Source organism: Primulina eburnea, chromosome 1, assembly GCF_022965805.1.
Source record: "Primulina eburnea isolate SZY01 chromosome 1, ASM2296580v1, whole genome shotgun sequence".
NCBI lineage: Eukaryota > Viridiplantae > Streptophyta > Magnoliopsida > Lamiales > Gesneriaceae > Primulina > Primulina eburnea.
Genome location: NC_133101.1, coordinates 24,735,493 through 24,755,349, shown reverse-complemented (window position 1 = coordinate 24,755,349; position 19,857 = coordinate 24,735,493). Strand labels below are relative to the sequence as shown.

At 35.9% G+C, this 19,857-nt stretch overlaps 1 long non-coding RNA gene across 1 annotated transcript; it reads left to right on the top strand.

The window, feature by feature from the left end:
* Positions 1-16,736: 16,736 nt before the first annotated feature.
* Positions 16,737-18,523, top strand: LOC140811865 (uncharacterized). The gene is made up of 3 exons (XR_012113556.1): positions 16,737-17,207; positions 17,294-17,369; positions 18,270-18,523. It is a non-coding gene; the product is annotated as an uncharacterized lncRNA (long non-coding RNA).
* The last annotated feature ends 1,334 nt before the right edge of the window (positions 18,524-19,857 follow it).

The following is a 19,857-nucleotide window of genomic DNA, read 5'->3' as shown; positions in this document are numbered from 1 at the left end:
ACTTGGCCTATAAATAAGAGTTGAGGGGTTAGTCATAAGTATCAGTAGACAATAAAAAATGGAAGGAGCAAGTAGTTCAATCGTCTCTCTCTTTTCTCTTGAATCCCAAAAAGCTGCTATAGAAGACGAAGTTTTCTATGCCAGTCTTCCCTACTGGGAAGAGTTACAGGAGCTGGAGCTCTTGTACAACACTGGGAGGGTGACCACCTTCAGGCGGAAGGCCCAGATGAGAGAGGTGCGAAAGCACTTAAATATTTCTGCAGAGGTGGATGTCTTCAAGGAGGGCCATCTCTATCAGCTGATGCTTCGCAAGGAGCTGGAAACTCTTAATAGCATCGCCTATACTCACAGCTTCTGCAAGACCTCTTCCTCAGCTCTAGCTGCTAGGATGAAAATGTGGATAGCTAGTGTAGAGGAGACTTATGAAAATGTAGGCCTTTCCAACATTTATGAATAAATAAAATGTTTATTTTGATGAAGCGTCGTTTTTCTTTGTTTCTGCACTCAATGATTTTAAATAATCAGTAGAACAACAGTACAGCTGACATATGAATCATAAGCAATAACAATTAATTAAGACAAATCAATTAATCCAAGTATATTGCGAAAATGAGAAAACTTAGTCTCAGCCAGAGGTTTGGTGAAGATGTCAGCCGCTTGCTGTTCAGTTGATACGTATTGCAATCTGATGTTCTTCTTTAAAGCATGATCTCTGATGAAGTGATGTCTGACATCTATGTGCTTAGTCCTGGAGTGAAGAACTGGATTATATGTAATAGCAATGGTGCTTGTGTTGTCACAGAATATTGGCGATTCCTTTGCATCAACACCATAATCTTTCAGTTGTTGCTGAATCCAGAGCAGTTGGGCACAGCAGCTTCCAGCAGCAAGATATTCTGCTTCAGTTGTGGAAGTTTCTATGGATGTTTGCTTCTTACTGAACCAAGAAATCAGTCTATCTCCTAGAAACTGACATGATCCACTTGTACTTTTTCGATCAAGCTTACATCCTGGATAGTCTGCATCTGAATAGCCAACTAAATTGAAAGATGAGTCTTTAGAGTACCATAATCCAACATTTTGCGTGCCTTTAAGATAATTCAAGATACGTTTGGCAGCAGAGAAATGTGATTGTTTAGGATTAGCTTGAAATCTTGCACACATGCATACAACAAACACAATATCAGGACGACTAGCAGTTAGGTACAATAATGAACCTATTAAACCTCTGTAAAGCGTCGTCTCAACTGATATTCCCCCTTGATCAGTGTCAAATTTAGCTGATGAGCTCATAGGGGTGATTGCAGCTGAACATGATTCCATGCCAAATTTCTTCAGCAATTCCTTAGTGTATTTGGTTTGACTGATAAAAGTTCTTGAATCCAGTTGTTTCACTTGTAGACCAAGAAAGAATATCAGTTCACCCATCATACTCATCTCGAATTTCTCCTGCATTAACTTGGAAAATTTCTCGCATAATTTGGGGTTAGTTGACCCAAAAATAATATCATCAACATAAATTTGAAGAAGTAGAATATGATCATTCTTGGAAAATTTGAACAATGTCTTATCAACTGATCCAACAGAAAAGTCATGTTCAGTTAGAAATTTTGAAAGGGTTTCGTACCAAGCTCTTGGAGCTTGTTTAAGACCGTATAAAGCTTTGTTCAAATGATAGACATGATCAGGAAGGTGATGATTGACAAAACCTGGAGGTTGTTCAACGTAGACTTCTTCCTGTAACTGGCCGTTCAGAAATGCACTCTTTACGTCCATTTGATAGACTTTGAAGTTTTTGAATGAGGCATAGGCAAGGAATATTCTGATTGCCTCCAGTCTTGCAACTGGTGCATATGTCTCATCGTAATCAATTCCTTCTTCCTGCCTATATCCTTGTGCTACCAACCTTGCTTTATTGCGCACAACTGATCCATCTTCGTTTAGCTTGTTCCTATACACCCACTTTGTACCTATCACAGTTTTTGAATCAGTTTTGCAGAAGAAAATAAAATTGGAAGTGTTTATTCAACTCTCATTCTAATCACTCCACCAATCCTTATATTTTGATTACAATCCCAATATATGTGATTATTGTTCCCAACAATATGCCTCCAATTATTGCAATATCCTGCAACTCATTGGAACGACATTGACTCGGATACCACTATTTGTTTTATAAAAAAATTTATAGTTAATTGTAATGGTATAACTTAAATCTTTTAAAATATACAACAATTAAGTGTTATATTTTTTCATTGTTCTTTAGAAAGAATAATTACTGTGGGGACCCGAACTTAATTCAATTCTTAATCATTTTCTGTAATTAATTAGTCAATTAAAATAAACAGGGTCTAATTTTTTTTAAAAAATACGAGAGTACGTAGCATATGAAATAAGCCTTATTTCATTTACCAGATCACTATCCAGATCTAAGTACAAGTCATGTACAATAAGAAATCATAATAACTATTGTTTCTTCACTACATCTCAGGTGATATAACAGATATATTCCTAAGTCCGGATCTCCACGCTAACAGTCTTTTCTCATCCTCTTATTGACCCTGATCCAGCCCCACCAGTTGTCATGCACACTTACAAAACAAGACAACAGTCCGATAACTCCGGTGAGAATAATTCCCAGTATAAACAATGTAAACATGCAATCATATAAAAGCATATACAAAAGCATATAAGAAATATTCATAACATGTATCAAATCAGAAACATAAATCAATATCAAGCAATGAATCACACTCAGACTCAGACTCAACTCAAACAACGCGTCGTCTCAGACTCGACTCAACTCTAACCTAGAGATCCCAATGTCTGGATATTGATAATTATATTAAATCTCAGTCGGTAGAATGAATCAATTCCTACACGGCATAGATATAATTCATATATCCAGTGTCTGGGCGAAACAGCCGCAGAATTGACGAATCAGTCAAGAATTAAGCGAATCAGCCAATAACTAGACGAATCAGCCAGTAATTAAGCGAATCAGCCAAAGTTTAGACGAATCAGTCAATAACTAGACGAATCAGCCAATAACCAGACGAATCAGCCGGTGACTAGGCGAATCAGCTAATGACTAAACGACTCAGTAGTCAATATATGCAGTGGCTATAAATCAATAGACTACAAACATCAATCTCATCAATTACAAATATCAATGTAATAAACTAAGTATGTGATTTAGAAAACTCGAGTCAAACCTCACTCGAGTTGTGCAATCCCAACTCAACATTAATTTATACCTTTCTTTCTGATACTCTGACTCGGTTGAAGTCTCGAACTCAAAGCCTGTCAATACTCAATCTGACAATAACAATATCGAGGGTACGGTATCAATACACCACTCAATCAATACTGGATATAATCAGAATTCAATCAAATTCTGTTTCAACGGCATAACATCATAATCCCAATATATCCAGCAATACCATATCAGTCAGATATAAATTCTAACGTCTTATACTCGATAATCATTCAATCTTGATATCAATTCTTACTTAACTCAACTCTAAAAATCATAACAATTTCATATGGTATCTGTTTCTCAATCTAGTTTCGATTATACAATGTCTAGCATGTCAAGAACATCATATATGAATCATATCAGATTCGGACAATACCATAATTCCAAATCATATCAAAACGTAGTAAAACTTACGTCCAGTTGTAGCCTACGTCGATAGAAACACAGTACCGCAGTCAGATTCAAAATCGGACGGGCGAATCTTTCACAACTTACGTCCAGTTGTAGCCTGCATGACTGGCGCATATGCGCGCCCAAGATCCGCGCATATGCGCCGGAAGTACTATGCGCGCCCAAAATGTAAAAAGGCGTAATATGCGCGCACTGACATCGCGCATATGCGCGAGACCTACTGTCTCTGCATACATCAACTCGCGCATATGCGCGCCTTCTGCCGCGCATGTGCGCCAACCTTTCTGCCCTGCTCGCGCATATGCGTCGTTCACGTCGCGCATATGCGCCGAGCACTCCACTAGGCTACTGGACACGGGGTCTTCTGCCCACTCTGCGCATGATTCGCGCATCTCGTCGCGCATGTGCGCAAGCACACCTCCTTGCACATATATTTACATCTTTTCTCCCTTATTTTTCCGGTCTAATCCGTTCTGTTTATAATCATCTCAATTAATCAAGAAATCATTCTAGATCAATCTCAGATTACGGTAAATATACCCGAATCATTTCAGATTACGGTAATCGAATTCTCAGGCCTTACATTTCTCCCCCTCTAAGATATGATTTCGTTCTCGAAATCACAGGCAATCATATCATGGGTATTCATATTGGATATGAAAGGAAGTATGCATATATCGAAGCTAAAAGAAACTCACCTCAATGAACAATTCTAGAATCTCGGTTCTATATCAGTTTCTGTTTTCCCAGAGTAGCCTCTTCAATGCCCTGATAACTCCACTGAACTTTCAACAGCAGAATGATCTTCATTCTGAATTCTCTTTCTTCTACTGATTCTGATTCTAATCTGGAATGCTCGTTCAATAAGTATAATATCATAATACAACTCGAAATAACTCTGATCGAAGCAATCTCGCAATATTGGCTATACAACATCTGTATATATATCAATTAACAGTTCGTAACAACTCAACACTATCAGCTGTTATAGAATCTGTTTATCCCAATCAAGGATATATTCGATCTTCGGTCTCAAATACCAACAGTCATGTCCAACGTTGGCATATTTAGTCTGCTTATTATGAGTTATTTTCATTTTCTTTTGAATTAGCTTCATCTTTTCAGTCATATCTCTGATCATATCAGGTCCAATCTCAAAAACCTCAGAGACACCATCCCAATAAAGAGGGGATCAATATGTCTTTCCGTACAACGCTTCGAAAGGAGTCATCTCAATACTCGTTTGATAGCTGTTATTGTACGAAAACTCACAAATGACAATAAATCATGTCAACTAGTGCTAAAATTTAACACTACAGTTCCTGGATATTATCCAGTATCCGGATAGTTTGCTCCGACCATCCGTCAATCTATAGACGATAGGTGAAAGAGTTTATGATCTATTCTGCCAAAAATACAAAATCAGCTGAAATCATGGTATGATATAATCAACTTTGGCATTCAGTACAGTCTAATTACTTTTCTAACAGAATCTCCGTAATATATCATATTTGTACATCTTCATGTACATGTTAGTACTCATAGATTGAGTCAGTCCGTCATTCCTAACTCAATCAATACTCAATTCCGAGAGGAATGCAGTAATTTCATCACGATTGCCATGGAAATGTAATCTCACTTCCATTCAGGAAACGATGAGTTATATACCCCATCTCTTGGTTTCTTTCTTTCGATCTTTATCAGTCTGTAATTCTGACATTTCAGTACAAACTCTGCCATATCTAATCTCATCTGTTTCTATCAAAACATTTTCTGCTATCAGGATGCCTACTGAATTAAGTATTGCACCCTTCTGACAATCTCTGTCATTTCAAATTCGAAATATTAGTCACAAACAAGTCAGTTATTACCATACAATACAATATTACTTACCTGATATTCTGATCGACACCCTGTTCTGACTATTGATATTGAGTTCTAAACATTCTAATCAAAATTTTGAACTACTAACGTTTCAAAATCAGCTCTGGTTCGGACTGTAAAATAAAATCTCCATTGTCTACTATCTGTCTCAAACACGTATTCAGAATAACATCAAGATTCAATCAGATTCAAAACATCACTCAACAGTACTGATCTGCTAAACTAATAAAACCGCGAATATCTGACATTGATATCCACCTCATCCAACTAACTACGGTTTAATTTTGCTAAAATCAACAGATATATCATCCTCAGATATAACACACTCTGAATGCAATCTATCTCAATCGGGATTCACCATTTCAACAGTTTCTAATATCAAATCAAAGCTAAAATCACTCTCTGACTGGAATCAGATCTGAAGTCTTATCTGGGGAAAAACATCAATAACTTTCATATCATTGGTAAATCAGCCAATGATAGACTCAATTTCAGTAAATCAACTGCATACATAAGGAGTTCCTCTGTTCCTTTCTGTAATAATCGAGTCATAGCTAGTACGAATATCAAAGGAATTCTCAATCTAGAATCCTTATCGTACAATATTCATCCCTTGACCATCTCAGGTCCGATTCTCACCATCTTCTAGAACTATCTAGAGTAGCTCTGTACTTGATCAGCATATCAATATCAGTAATGCAGTCCCAAAATCAGACCACACTAGTACAATACCATCTAGCACATGATCTAACTTGATCTCATTCTCATCCTACTGTAGTATACAATATTTTATAGAATTCCCTGCTATAAAAACTCTCTCCAACCGTTAAAGAGATGCACTACAGTAGATAAAGACTCAACAGGCAATGCATGACTCAATGCAAGTCGTTTAAAAATAAACGTATGGAAAGCATCCGTATTTATCAATACAAAAGCATGATAACTACATCAAGAACAGTTACTTGCAACATCATCATCTGGTGTTTCTTGAGCCTGCTCCTCGGTCAAAGAAAATACTATGGCCTACTGTCTAGGAGGCTGGCCAACTGTCTGGCTTCCTCCTGGCCTCTGCTGTGACTGAGATGGTGCTGGCTGAAATGAATGAACAGCAGTTGATCGTCTACTCCACTGTGCCGCTGATCCAAATGATTCGGCTCCCTGGGATCTTTGGGAACCCTTCTGTGGACACACTCTGGAAAAATGTCCCTGTTGTTTGCAGAAGTGACAAATACCAAGTACTCCTTGGCATTGCTCGGTGGAATGTCTCCCTCCACAATTTCCGCAGTAAGCCCCGATATAACTCTGTTTGGAACCACTAGAGCTAGAAGAACTACCACCAAACTTCTTAAACTGCTTTCCTCTAGCCTTCAAAAAATCTTTCTTTCCACCACTGCTACTATCACTCTCGAATCGGGGAGGTGGTTGCGGTGGTCTCGGTGCAGAAGGAACATCTGCAGCTCCTCTCTGCCTTATCAGGCCCGCTTCAGCGCCCTTTGCTCTATTCATGGCATCAGCAAAGTTATTCGGTCGCCCTGTGTTCACCAATGTAAAAATATCGGGATTCAAGCCATTGATGAACTGATCAGCAACGGCTTCGTCATTTTCAGCCACATGTGGAGCAAACTTCAACAAGATAGAGAACTTGGTCACATATTCTTCAATGTTCAGCTGACCCTGTCTCAAATTGGCAAACTCCGCCCCCTTGTCTTTCCTGTACGACACTGGGAAAATCTCTGATAAAACTCAGTTTTAAATACATCCCAAGTAATAGTCGTACCTCGATGCTCCAAGGCCCTATTCATCGTAACCCACCAGCTCTTTGCAATATTCTGCAACTGGTGTCCTATCAGCCGAACTCGTCGTTCATTCTTTATACTCCAACGAATCAAACAACATTTCTATGTCATTCAACCAACTCTCACAGTCAACCGAAGTCTCTGTTCCTTTAAGGGTTGGCGGTTTGAATGACTGAAATCTTTTCAATCATTTTTCCATAGGAGTGGCCGTAACGTCAATTGGAGGATTTGAAGTGCTACCCTGTTCTGGCACTCTTCTCGGAGGCATATCTGATAATCAAATGGATTGGTAACCTAATCCAATAAACCTGTTCCACTCCAGTCCCCTCCTCCGATCATCTTACTGCTGATCGAGAATCGGTTCAAATTCGTTCCCAATAATACATATTACACAATCAAATCAGATAAGTCAAGTAACATATGTTATATAAAGCAGTACAGCATGCTAGCAGTCACAAGCAAGGAAAGAAAATTCAATCTACCCCGCTCACTAGCTTCTATCTCAGTCTCAAGAACCTACAGTTCTAGTACCTACTGCCCTGATACCACATGTTGTGGGGACCCGAACTTAATTCAATTCTTAATCACTTTATGTAATTAATTAGTCAATTAAAATAAACAGTGTCTAAATTTTTTTTAAAATACGAGAGTACGTAGCATATGAAATAAGCCTTATTTCATTTACCAGATCACTATCCATATCTAAATACAAGTCCCGTACAATAAGAAATCATAATACATACTGTTTCTTCACTACATCTCAGGTGATATAACAGATATATTCCTAAGTCCGGATCTCCACGCTAACTGTCTTTTCTCATCCTCTTCTTGACCCTGATCCAGCCCCACCTGTTGTCATGCACACATACAAAACAAGACAACAGCCGGATAACTCCGGTGAGAATAATTCCCAGTATAAACAATGTAGACATACAATCATATAAAAGCATATACAAAAGCACAATGAATCACACTCAGACTCAGACTCAACTCAAACAACGCGTCGTCTCAGACTCGACTCAACTCTAACCTAGGGATCCCAATGTCTGGATATTGATAATTATATTAAATCTCAGTCGATAGGAATGAATCAATTCCTACACTGCATCGATATAATTCATGTATCCAGTGTCTGGGCGAAACAGCCGCAGAATTGACGAATCAGTCAAGAATTAAGCGAATCAGCCAATAACTAGACGAATCAGCCAGTAATTAAGCGAATCAGCCAAAGTTTAGACGAATCAGTCAATAACTAGACGAATCAGCCAATAACCAGATGAATCAGCCGGTGACTAGGCGAATCAGCTAATGACTAAACGACTCAATAGTCAATACATGCAGTGGCTATAAATCAATAGACTACAAACATCAATCTCATCAATTACAAATATCAATGTAATAAACTAAGTATGTGATTTAGGAAAACTCGAGTCAAACCTCACTCGAGTTGTGCAATCCCAACTCAACATTAATTTATACCTTTCTTTCTGATACTCTGACTCGGTTGAAGTCTCGAACTCAAAGCCTGTCAATACTCAATCTGACAATAACAATATCGAGGGTATGGTATCAATACACCACTCAATCAATACTGGATATAATCAAAATTCAATCAAATTCTGTTTCAACGGCATAACATCATAATCCCAATATATCCAGCAATACCATATCAGTCAGATATCAATTCTAACGTCTTACACTCGATAATCATTCAATCTTGATATCAATTCTTACTTAACTCAACTCTAAAAATCATAACAATTTCATATGGTATCTGTTTCTCAATCTAGTTTCGATTATACGATGTTTAGCATGTCAAGAACATCATATATGAATCATATCAGATTCTGACAATACCATGATTCCAAATCATAAAAAAACGTAGTAAAACTTACGTCCAGTTGTAGCCTACGTCGATAGAAACACAGTACCGCAGTCAGATTCAAAATCGGACGGGCGAATCATTCACAATCACGAATCAAAAATGTAAAAAAGGCGTAAGGATTTTCTTTCCAAAGTTTCGACCCCTTTCTCTGAATTCTGAGGGATAATTGCAATTCATATATATATATATATATATATATATATATATATATATATATATATATATACATACATAACAAGCAATAAGCCAAGTGGCAATTTTTCCTTCTGCATGACTGGCGCATATGCGCACCCAAGATCCGCGTATATGCGCCGGAAGTACTGTCCGGCTACTGGACTACTCGTGCATATGCGCGCACTGACAACGCGCATATGCGCGAGACCTACTGTCTCCGCATACATCAACTCGCGCATATGCGCACCTTCTGCCGCGTATGTGCGCCAACCTTTCTGCCCTGCTCGCGCATATGCGCCGTTCACGTCGTGCATATGCGCCGAGCACTCCACTAGGCTACTGGACACCTCGCGCATATGCGCGTCCTCACGCCGCGCATATGCGCGGGGTCTTCTGCCCACTCCGCACATGATTCGCGCATCTCGTCGCGCATGTGCGCAAGCACACCTCCTTGCACATATATTTACATGTTTTCTCCCTTAATTTTTCGGTCTAATCCGTTCTGTTTATAATCATCTCAATTAATCAAGAAATCATTCTAGATTGATCTCGGATTACGGTAAATATACCCGAATCATTTCAGATTACGGTAATCGAATTCTCAGGCCTTACAATTACTCTTTCCAACATGAATATTTTTATATAAAAATTGATATATTATGAAGATATATTTAAAAAGTCTTGAATTACTCGTAAATTAAATTTTTGGATCCGCCGCCATAATAATCTTTGAGAGTGAAAATATTGAGATCGGGATCATCCTTATATATAGCGGGGGCCAATTTCGTCCAACAAATTGTTTTGGCAACATTTCAAATCTAATTTGTCTCATTGTGATTTTATGTTTATATTTTTATTTAATTTCAATTTTAGTCTTTTTTCAGTTTTAATTTTTTTCTGTGACGTACGTAGTTTTGACATGAAAATAATATGTTCCCAATGTGTCAAGTGCTGCACAATCACTTTCAAGTAAAAATTATTAAAATTTCAAAATAAATTATCAAATTCGAAAAAAGAAGATAGATATATAACTAAAACTCAGTTATAATAACATAATAGACCAAAATCGTAAAATGTCATATACAGAAAATCAATTATCCCAATTGTTTCGTGTGATATATATGGCTGAACTTAATGGCCTCCACCCAACTCATTGAACTTGCAAGTCTTATTGCTTTCATGGTGGTCCTAAAGTGGTAGGCCAAACATTTATATCAATTATTGATTTTTTTGTATTTTAGGTAATTAACGGTTATGCTTTAAATAAATTTATACATAATTTTTTCTTTAAAAAATAAATTCGTGAATATTATATTGTGCTACTTCAATGTACTTTGAGAGAGAAAAACAACTTTCCCAATTTTTTTCGTGTAATATGTAGGTCTGGACTTAATGACAAAAATTCTATTTCTGCAAAATTTACACCAAAATAATACAATTTATGAACCCGACACAAAATTGTTATTTTTTTTTACATTTTATTAATTCAAAATAATTAATTCATGTCAGTTAAATGATAAAATAAATCTTCAATATAATTAATTTACTTTCTTAATTTAGTGATGTATTTAATTCAAGTCTTCCCTTTCAAATATTGTAAATAGCTCTGTCACACCATAAAACCGCACCAGAAATCATAATGTCATGCACTTATTTACAGTTTGATGTATATTTTCAGTCACCATCCACAATTAATTGCATGCAGTAATTATAAATTTAAACCAGACTCATCAGCATCATTACAATACTATTTTAATCAAAATATAGTGTTCAATTATCACTTTGATCGGTATATAATCTTTTCGAATTTATTTTAGGTTTGGTGAGATTTACATATTACGTATATGCATAACATTTTGAAACATATGAATCTCATGTTAAATATGTGGGAGATCCATATAAGAATCAGTAATATGTGCAGTATAGGACATATCTCGATGAATATTGAAACGTCTACTGCTTAAAATTCAAGTGAAATATTTTTTTTTTAAATGGTGACCGAAAGTACACATACTCATAAACATTTAAATAAGTTAATCATGCATTTTAAAATTCATCCAAACACTACAAAAGAATAATTGCAATTATGCGAAATCTTAAAATGTGACATAATCGAGGAATTAATGTTTAACAAAAAGAACACCAACGAATATCTAAAATTCTGGCCATCACCAGAGCATAAACGAAAATCATAAGCATGTGGAACTATTGTTTAAAACCCCTGACTCTTAAACATAATATGCGGAAGAATGCAAGGTCATCGGGTTATCATGTGCATCCCCAGCTCTTCCTACTCAGTCTTCAGCGCCTCCAGCCTCCACATCCTCATGATCACCTGCATCAATTTGTAACGTCTACCAATTTAAAAGTGTGAAAATATATTAAAAGTTCACATTTTCGAAATAACATTTAAACGTTTGGCAAGCATGCGCTCCACTGAAAAATATAACATTTGAAAATAGTTGTAAATATTTGACAGTAAAAATAGCGCAGTTTAAAATAACCAAACTCATCCAAAATTATACATAAACATAAATGAATAAAAATCTTAAAATCATCAACGCATAAAAATGTTCATATTCTCTTAAATCTCATAAATGATAATGCGGAAAACATGTGGTCCTCGGGTCGTGTCGCCCCACCAGGCCCGCCTACTCAGAGTTCGGCACCTCCAGTCCCCTCGATACTATGCTCACATATATCACACGTGCCTAGTGATTCTAAAGACTCAAAACCATACCCTTTAACCAAATTTCTCCCAACTTTTTACCACACCTTATAAACATCTTAAAGGTCCTAAAAAACTCAAAACCATACCCTTAGACGTTCGAAATAAATGACAGCAGGCTGCTGGAATTTCCAGCATGTGCTACCCGGAAGCCCTAGTCCACCAATCACGCCAGTTACCAACTCTAGGCTCTACCGGATCGAACCAGCCCCGAACCAAGTCACCTAAGGCCAAGGCCAGACCCTAATGGTCCCAAATAATCGAGACTTTCAGCCCTTCACACGCCCAAACCTTCAAACAACCGAAGAACACTCAAAGCACCTAGCTGCGGCCGAGCCTATTCCTCGATCGATTGGCTTTGAGACCAGCTCCAGCCATGTCCAGCCATATAGAACCACAACCTCGACCCACCAGGGTCTTTTTTATGTCTATGGATGGCTCTTACAGAACCAGATCGGTCTCTCCCCCAAGCCCTATAAAAAACAAACCCCTTAGACACACACTCACCTCTCAGCCCTTCGACCTACAGCAAACAACACTAACCCCAAAACACAATCTTGTCACCATGCTCAGCCCCTTAACAACCAAAAACTGCAGCCCCTTGCACGACAATACAAAAAAACGCGAGTTGGAAGCAAGCAATTCAAGGGTTTTCATGTCAAAACTATTCGAACATGCAAGTATGAAGTAGATCATGACGTTTCCATACAAATACATATATCCCAGCATACTAATGATGTGTATGATGAGAAAATTAGAATACAAGCGTTCCTTGATGAATTATACGCAAGAAGATCGAAGAACGAGCGTCGGGAAATTGCCTGGTGAATTTTTCTTTCAAGAGAAGAGCTTGGCCGAAGCTTGCTGCTATTGAGGTGCTGAAACCGAGAGAATATTTTTAGGACCGAGCGATTGCCGCTTTACCAAAAGCTATAGCTGGTGGTAATGGTGCAACTCAAATCTTTTAAACCGCATAGCAGCTCAAGCACAACGGTTCAATCGCTCTACCAAGCAGGGACAATTATTGCACCCAACAATCTCCCTCCCAATAATTGCACTCCTTTCAATCAATGGAAATCGAACCCGTGACCTTGGCTCTGATACCAATTGTAAGACCGAGAGCTTGCCGATTTACCAAAATCTATAGCTGGTGGTAATGGTGCAACTCAAATCTTTTAAACCGCACAGCAGCTCAAGCACAACGGTTCGATCGCTCTACCAAGCAGGGACAATTATTGCACCCAACAATATTGCTGAGTGGAGGCAGTGTCCGCTGGTGTGGGATTAGGTTTAGGTTAAGGGAGTGTTTAGGTATTATTAAATAGATAAAAAATGTGCCCTAAATTTGTTTTAAAAGGGATTAAAAGAGTTTTGAGTCCAATAAGCTCAAAAATAGGCCCATCAAGTCCAAACACACTCCCGAAAAATATTTCGTTTTGGTAAGTTTTTGAAAATATTACCTGAACCCTAAAAAAGTCTCTCGATTCAATAAAATTCACGTACCACTTAAAAATATGCTCCAGCAGGTAAAAATATCCAACAAAACCCATTTTTTGAAAAATGCATTTAAAACATTTTATATTAATTAATAAAATTTAATCATGTAATGAAAATAATTTTCCTGATAATTAATCGGTCCTCGTTCCTCGTTCGAGCGCGAAATGCATCTATAAACCCTAATGCATGAAGTTTTAAAATACCATGAAATAAATCTTACCTTGCAATAATTATACATAAAATGCATAAAAATAATTAAACACGTATTTTGAATAACATCATAGATTGCATCCATTTAGATTAAGTGAATTAAATTTCTAGACCTTACACAATCACACCTAGTGAGTCTAAAGACTCAACACTCTTGAACCGTAATAGCAAGTACATATATATATCAAGCAACAATGAAAAATATTGTAATTAACATAAGTTTCATGATATTCAAAAATATAAACATATGTGTCAAGATATTTATTTTTCAAATCATGTCATATCGTATCAACATCTATGTGTTCATTTTTCCTTATTGAATTCAGATAATTAGTTGTGACTTTCGTATCAGCACTAAGTCGATGGATCTATCTATGTATAATCGCGGTACCAGGCGGCAAGGACATCAGAGACAGTTTTACCCGTCCACTGAGCCTTGGCCTTACATGTTCGTGTTAGTGTTCGTATTAGTCACAACCAACTCATTTCCTTCAAAAACATGTCATCATATTCATCACTTGTAAAACACATACATATATAAACTTTCTCTTAAACCCAAGCATGCAACGTGTTTCTAACATTAACATAACAATTCATGTTCAATATCAACATATAAATTTTAAATATGCATAAACAGTCTTTAGGGTACTACCAGAACTGCTAACATACCTAGTTGCAAAAATGTCCTGTTCCCAATCACACATATCGAACGCCTTAAAAACATATTTGTAACCATTTCTTAGACGTAAACTGGAGCTCGAACCTTAACTTCTATAAATCGTTTAAAACTTAGACCAAAGTCCTCATTTTAGTCTGAACTTATCCAAACTTAAACCATATTTCAAAGGCTCCTAACCAAACCCTGTATGACCCAATTAAACCATCAACAACCTTGAACACATTGACATAACAACATCCAAAATGAACCATGCTCATCAAAATCAAAAACTCTCAAGTGCAGGACTAGCGCCTAGGTGTTGTTGAGTAGAAACGCCTAGGCGCCATGCATCAGCCCTGTGGCGCTACAAGAGCCGAAGCTCAAGCGCTATGGCGCAGAAAGGGAAGCGCGGCGGCGCCAATCCTACGTGGACGAAGCCTACATTTCCACCTCAAATCCAAGCCTTCCTACGGTCCCTCGGTCCGGACTAGGCTCAAACCAATCTATCCTAGACCACAGCCAAACCTTCCTGCACTCCCTAGCCATGACCTTCAACCCCATGCTCCCGAATACACGAGAACCACCAGAACTCTCCAAAAACGAGCCACAACCACGAGAATAGATCGGCCTCATAACAAGACACATTGCAAGACCAAAATCTTCACTTAAACCTACTCCTAACCTCATGAAAAACATTCCCAACTTACAAGAACCGGCAGCCCCCTTCAACCATAACAAAACACGAGTCAATAGATCATAAAAACCAAGTTTTCTCATATTATACTAGGAAAAACGTGAAAGAGACATGAAATCTGCTATGGATCGTGCATAAAAATTCAACAATACATATCATGGTGTGAAAGTTGAGAAAGCAAAGGTATAGGGTGTGCCTTTGTGTATTTACGCTCGAAAAACTCAATGAACGGGGCGACTTTCTCTATGAAAATTCTTGCAAATACCGACTAAAAATCTTATGCTGGACGAGGAGAAGCTGTTGGAAAGGCTGCTAGGGTTGAGGGTGGCGTTCATTTAGTGTAGAAGAAAAGAAAAATTTTAGGGTTTTGGGCTTAGGTTTAAACAAAAAAAAAGGTGTAGTATTTTAGGCCCAAACTATGTTAAAATAGGTTCATCAAGCCCAAAAACATGCTCGAAAAATGTTTCGTTTAAATTTGATTTCAAAAATATTACCCGAACCCTCAAAAAGTCCTCAGCTTTGACAAAAATTGGCTACTGGTTTAAAATATGGCTCAACATGTAAAAATACTGCAAAGGGCCCCTTTTCGAAATTTTAATATCAAATGCATCATATATTAAATAATTAAAATAATTATTTAATAAAAACATTGTCTCAAACTGTCCCCGGTCTCCGTTCACGTTCGAACGTGAAATACTACTAAAAGCCCAATTAAATGCAATCTAGTAATTCTTGAAATAAAAGCACATATTCATGTCATAAACATGCATTTAAAAATTATTAAATAAGCATTTTAATAAAACTCTATATTCGCATGCAGTCAGGTTACGTCGTTTGAATTTCTAGACCTTACAAATATATTATATTTTTGGCAAAAATTTAAGTTAAAAATATACTAGATATTCATATTTTGATCATCCCGTAGTATGAGTTTTGATATAATTCACATTCACCATGTATTTATATATAAGCATCGAGAAGATATCACTCATTTATTGGATTTACAATTTTGATATATTTCATTATATATATTATATGGTGAATGTCACCTCATTGATATTCATATAAGTGTACATGATGAATATACAATATATCAAAACTACCATTGTATAATTAAAATAATTAGTTTTATTATCTCATAGTATCGTGCTATTTTGGGTAATCATGATGAAGAAAATATCTTATAACACAAAAAATATCAATATTTTTCAAATTTTATTGACAACTAATTTTCAAAAAAAAAAAAAAAGATCTTATAATTTATAAATTCTTAAAATATAAAAATTATTTAGAATAAATTAAATAAACTATTATTGAATGCATTATTTCTTGAACTTTTCCAATTCTAATTAATATGGGTTGACTAGCTATCAGATAGAATCGCATTAACTTTGTATTTACTTATTGCATTAATGTGTGGGTATTACTGTACTTGGGCCTAGCTGTGGGGCAATCACATATTTGAATAAAAAAAATAGCATTTCTCCACCACATGACCCATACAAAAGACCATATAATTGGCCAACTTCTTTATTCGAAAGAATTTGAACAAGCATCCTCCCCTCAAACAATTACTACATTCAATAATTCTCCTACAGATTCTTCTACAAATACACCACATCACTAGACAAAATCACACTCATTGGCCTAAACGACGACAAGCAAAAACTCTAACCTGAGAACTTGCGAATTCGTGTAAACACACAAGAAAAAGAGAGAATTAATGGTCACAAACATGAAGAAAATGAAGGGTTTCATGTGCCATACTCCAGCTTCCACCGCAGTGTGCATGTCTCACGATTATCGGTACGTGAGCGTCCCCCGGAGACCGGACACATCGCTGCTCCCTCAACCAAGACCGATCAACCACTCGAAATACATCCGACTTGGTGGAAAACAGGCTATTTCGGCTGCTGTAAGATCATATCCCGTTTCATCAGTGCAAAAAGATATCAAAAACCGGACCGATCAAGTTATAGAATCTCTTGCATTATCTGATCAAGTGTTCCAGGTTAAATCTATTATTATTATTATTATTATTTGGGATGATCAGTACCGGACGAGGATTTTAAGGTTTGATTTTGGTGGTGACAGCAGGTAGTTGTAATGAGAGTGTCTCTTCACTGTCAAGCTTGTGCTGGTAAAGTGAAGAAGCATCTAGCAAAAATGGAAGGTAATTTCTTTGATTATGGCTAATTAAAATTACTGCCGGGCTAAGCATTAATTAATAGTACAGATATAATTTTAGATTATAATTTCTACTCGATTTTTATCTATTAATGATTCGTCATTATTCCCAAACTATACATATTATTTGGGGAAAAAAATTTTCGATTTAGTTAAATATACACAAAATATTAAAATCAATTTCAGATTTTTCTTTTACAAAGTATCTTTCATTTGGACAATATGTTGAAGAAAAGTTCGATAAAAAATTGTTTTATTCGGGTCAGTTTAGTTTAAAATAGCATTGATCGAAATAAATTAGTTTTTTTTAAGAATAAATAAAACATTATGTGAGATAAATTAATTCGAATGTGTATAATAATATCTAATCTTCCAATTAATCAATTTTGAAAGCTCAAATGTAAATTCTATTGTCAACTAAAAATTTGAATTTTTTTATAAACTTTAATATACTTATTTCCTTATTTCCTAAAACAAATCATTATAAGTTGGAGATGGTTATTTTAATTTATAGTTATATATTTAAATTCCCTCATTATAATTTGTTTTGAAAAAAATACAAATAAAAAGTCTCAATTATAGAAATAAAAAAGCGCGATTTGAATATACTCCAATTTTAAAACAAAAATACATTCAAATTCAATTAAAAAATACAAGACAATCTGAAATATTTGAAAGTAGTGTATAATTAAATGGAAATAAAAATAATAAATAACTCCCTTTTTTTTGTTTAGCAAAAATATCTATGATAATTAATTCCCACTTTTGCAAAGTTAAAACTGTTTAAATAGTACACAAATTATTTTATATGATAATAAATCCTAAAATTATTATAAATATTTAAATTAAATAAAAGAACAATATCACTCAAAGATGGTTGTCGCAGGGGTGACGTCATTCAGCATCGATCTTGAGGCCAAGAGAGTTACTGTTATGGGACACGTGTCACCATCTTGTGTGCTGGAGAGCATATCAAAAGTGAAGAAGGCGGAATTTTGGCCTGATTGTTGTTATCGTAATTGAAATTATAATTCTCCGATCGTATTTAATTGCTAAAGAAATATGTATTAAATTATTACATATATAGTCAGAACAAGTCGAAATGGGTCATTTTAGTTAAAATAACTAACAAGAAAAATTATTTAATGATATTATATTTTGGTCTTACATCTTCGTATCTTTACAATTTTGGTTTTTTTTTTTTTGGCTTTCAAATTTAGTCTGTTATCATTTTTCTTTTGTTAATTTTAATCATTTTTTCGATCTGATACAAATGAGAGCTTATGTAACGCTTACATGTGTAGTGTAATCTCGGGACTATCAATAAAAAATTAACTAAATTACCAAAAATTGAAATAGACAAGACTAAGACTGAAATTCGATAATATAGAGGATTAAAAATGAAAATAGACAAGATTAAGACTAAAATTCGATAAGTATGTCTCTTGTGAGACGGTCTGATCACGAAACTTTATATGTGAGACGAGTCAACCCTACCTATATTCACCATAAAAATATAATATTTTTTCATGAATGACTCAAATAAGATATCCGTCTCACAAAATACGACCCGTGAGACCGTCTCACACAAGTTTTTGCCAAATTCGATACTAATTTATTATGTTTATCCATTTTAATTTGTACTCAGACGTTTTCTCATGAATTCAAATTCATCGATGATTGAGTTGGAATTGAAAGTTTGAACAATTTCTTTTTCAATGAACATCAATAACGAACTACCGAAAAATAATATTTTATCTAATTCTATAATCACATCGAGTCTTCATTTATGAAAATACACGCTTTGAGGTTGTAAGTTAAAACTTGCAGAGTCAAAATAAGTCCACAAGATGGTAAATCTTTTTTCTCCTGTCTTTGACAATAAATGACACAACTCTGAAAGAGTTAGCACATTTTAAAAATGTTGATCTCAAAAAGCTCCGACAGTTATTTTATATGTAACTTCTCTTAACTCAGTAAAATCTCCATGATAAAACTTTTCAACAATTCTGCGGTAAAATCTGTTATGGGAGATTAGTTAGAAGATGGGTTGAATAAAAAATCTTACAAAATTCTCAAATTAATTTGATTGAGTTAGCAACACTGAATTGTAACTTGTTAAGATTGGAATTTGGACCTAACTCAACCCCAAAAGCTAGCTCAAGGGGGGATGTTTGTCCAAGCCAATATATGCAACTCTCAGGTTATTTATCCTACCAATGTGGGACAATTAACACACCCCTCTCACGCTCAGGAATGAACATCTGGAGCGTGGAGTTTACAAATGACCCAATTATGGGCAGAATGAGTAGCCTAATTATAGCAGTCCAACAACACATAACGGTAGAACCCGGGCTCTGATACCATGTTAAGATTGGAACTTGAACCTAACTCAACCTCAAAAGCTAGCTCAAGGGGGAGGATTGTCCAAGCCAATATATGCAACTCCCAGGTTATTTATCCTATCAATGTGG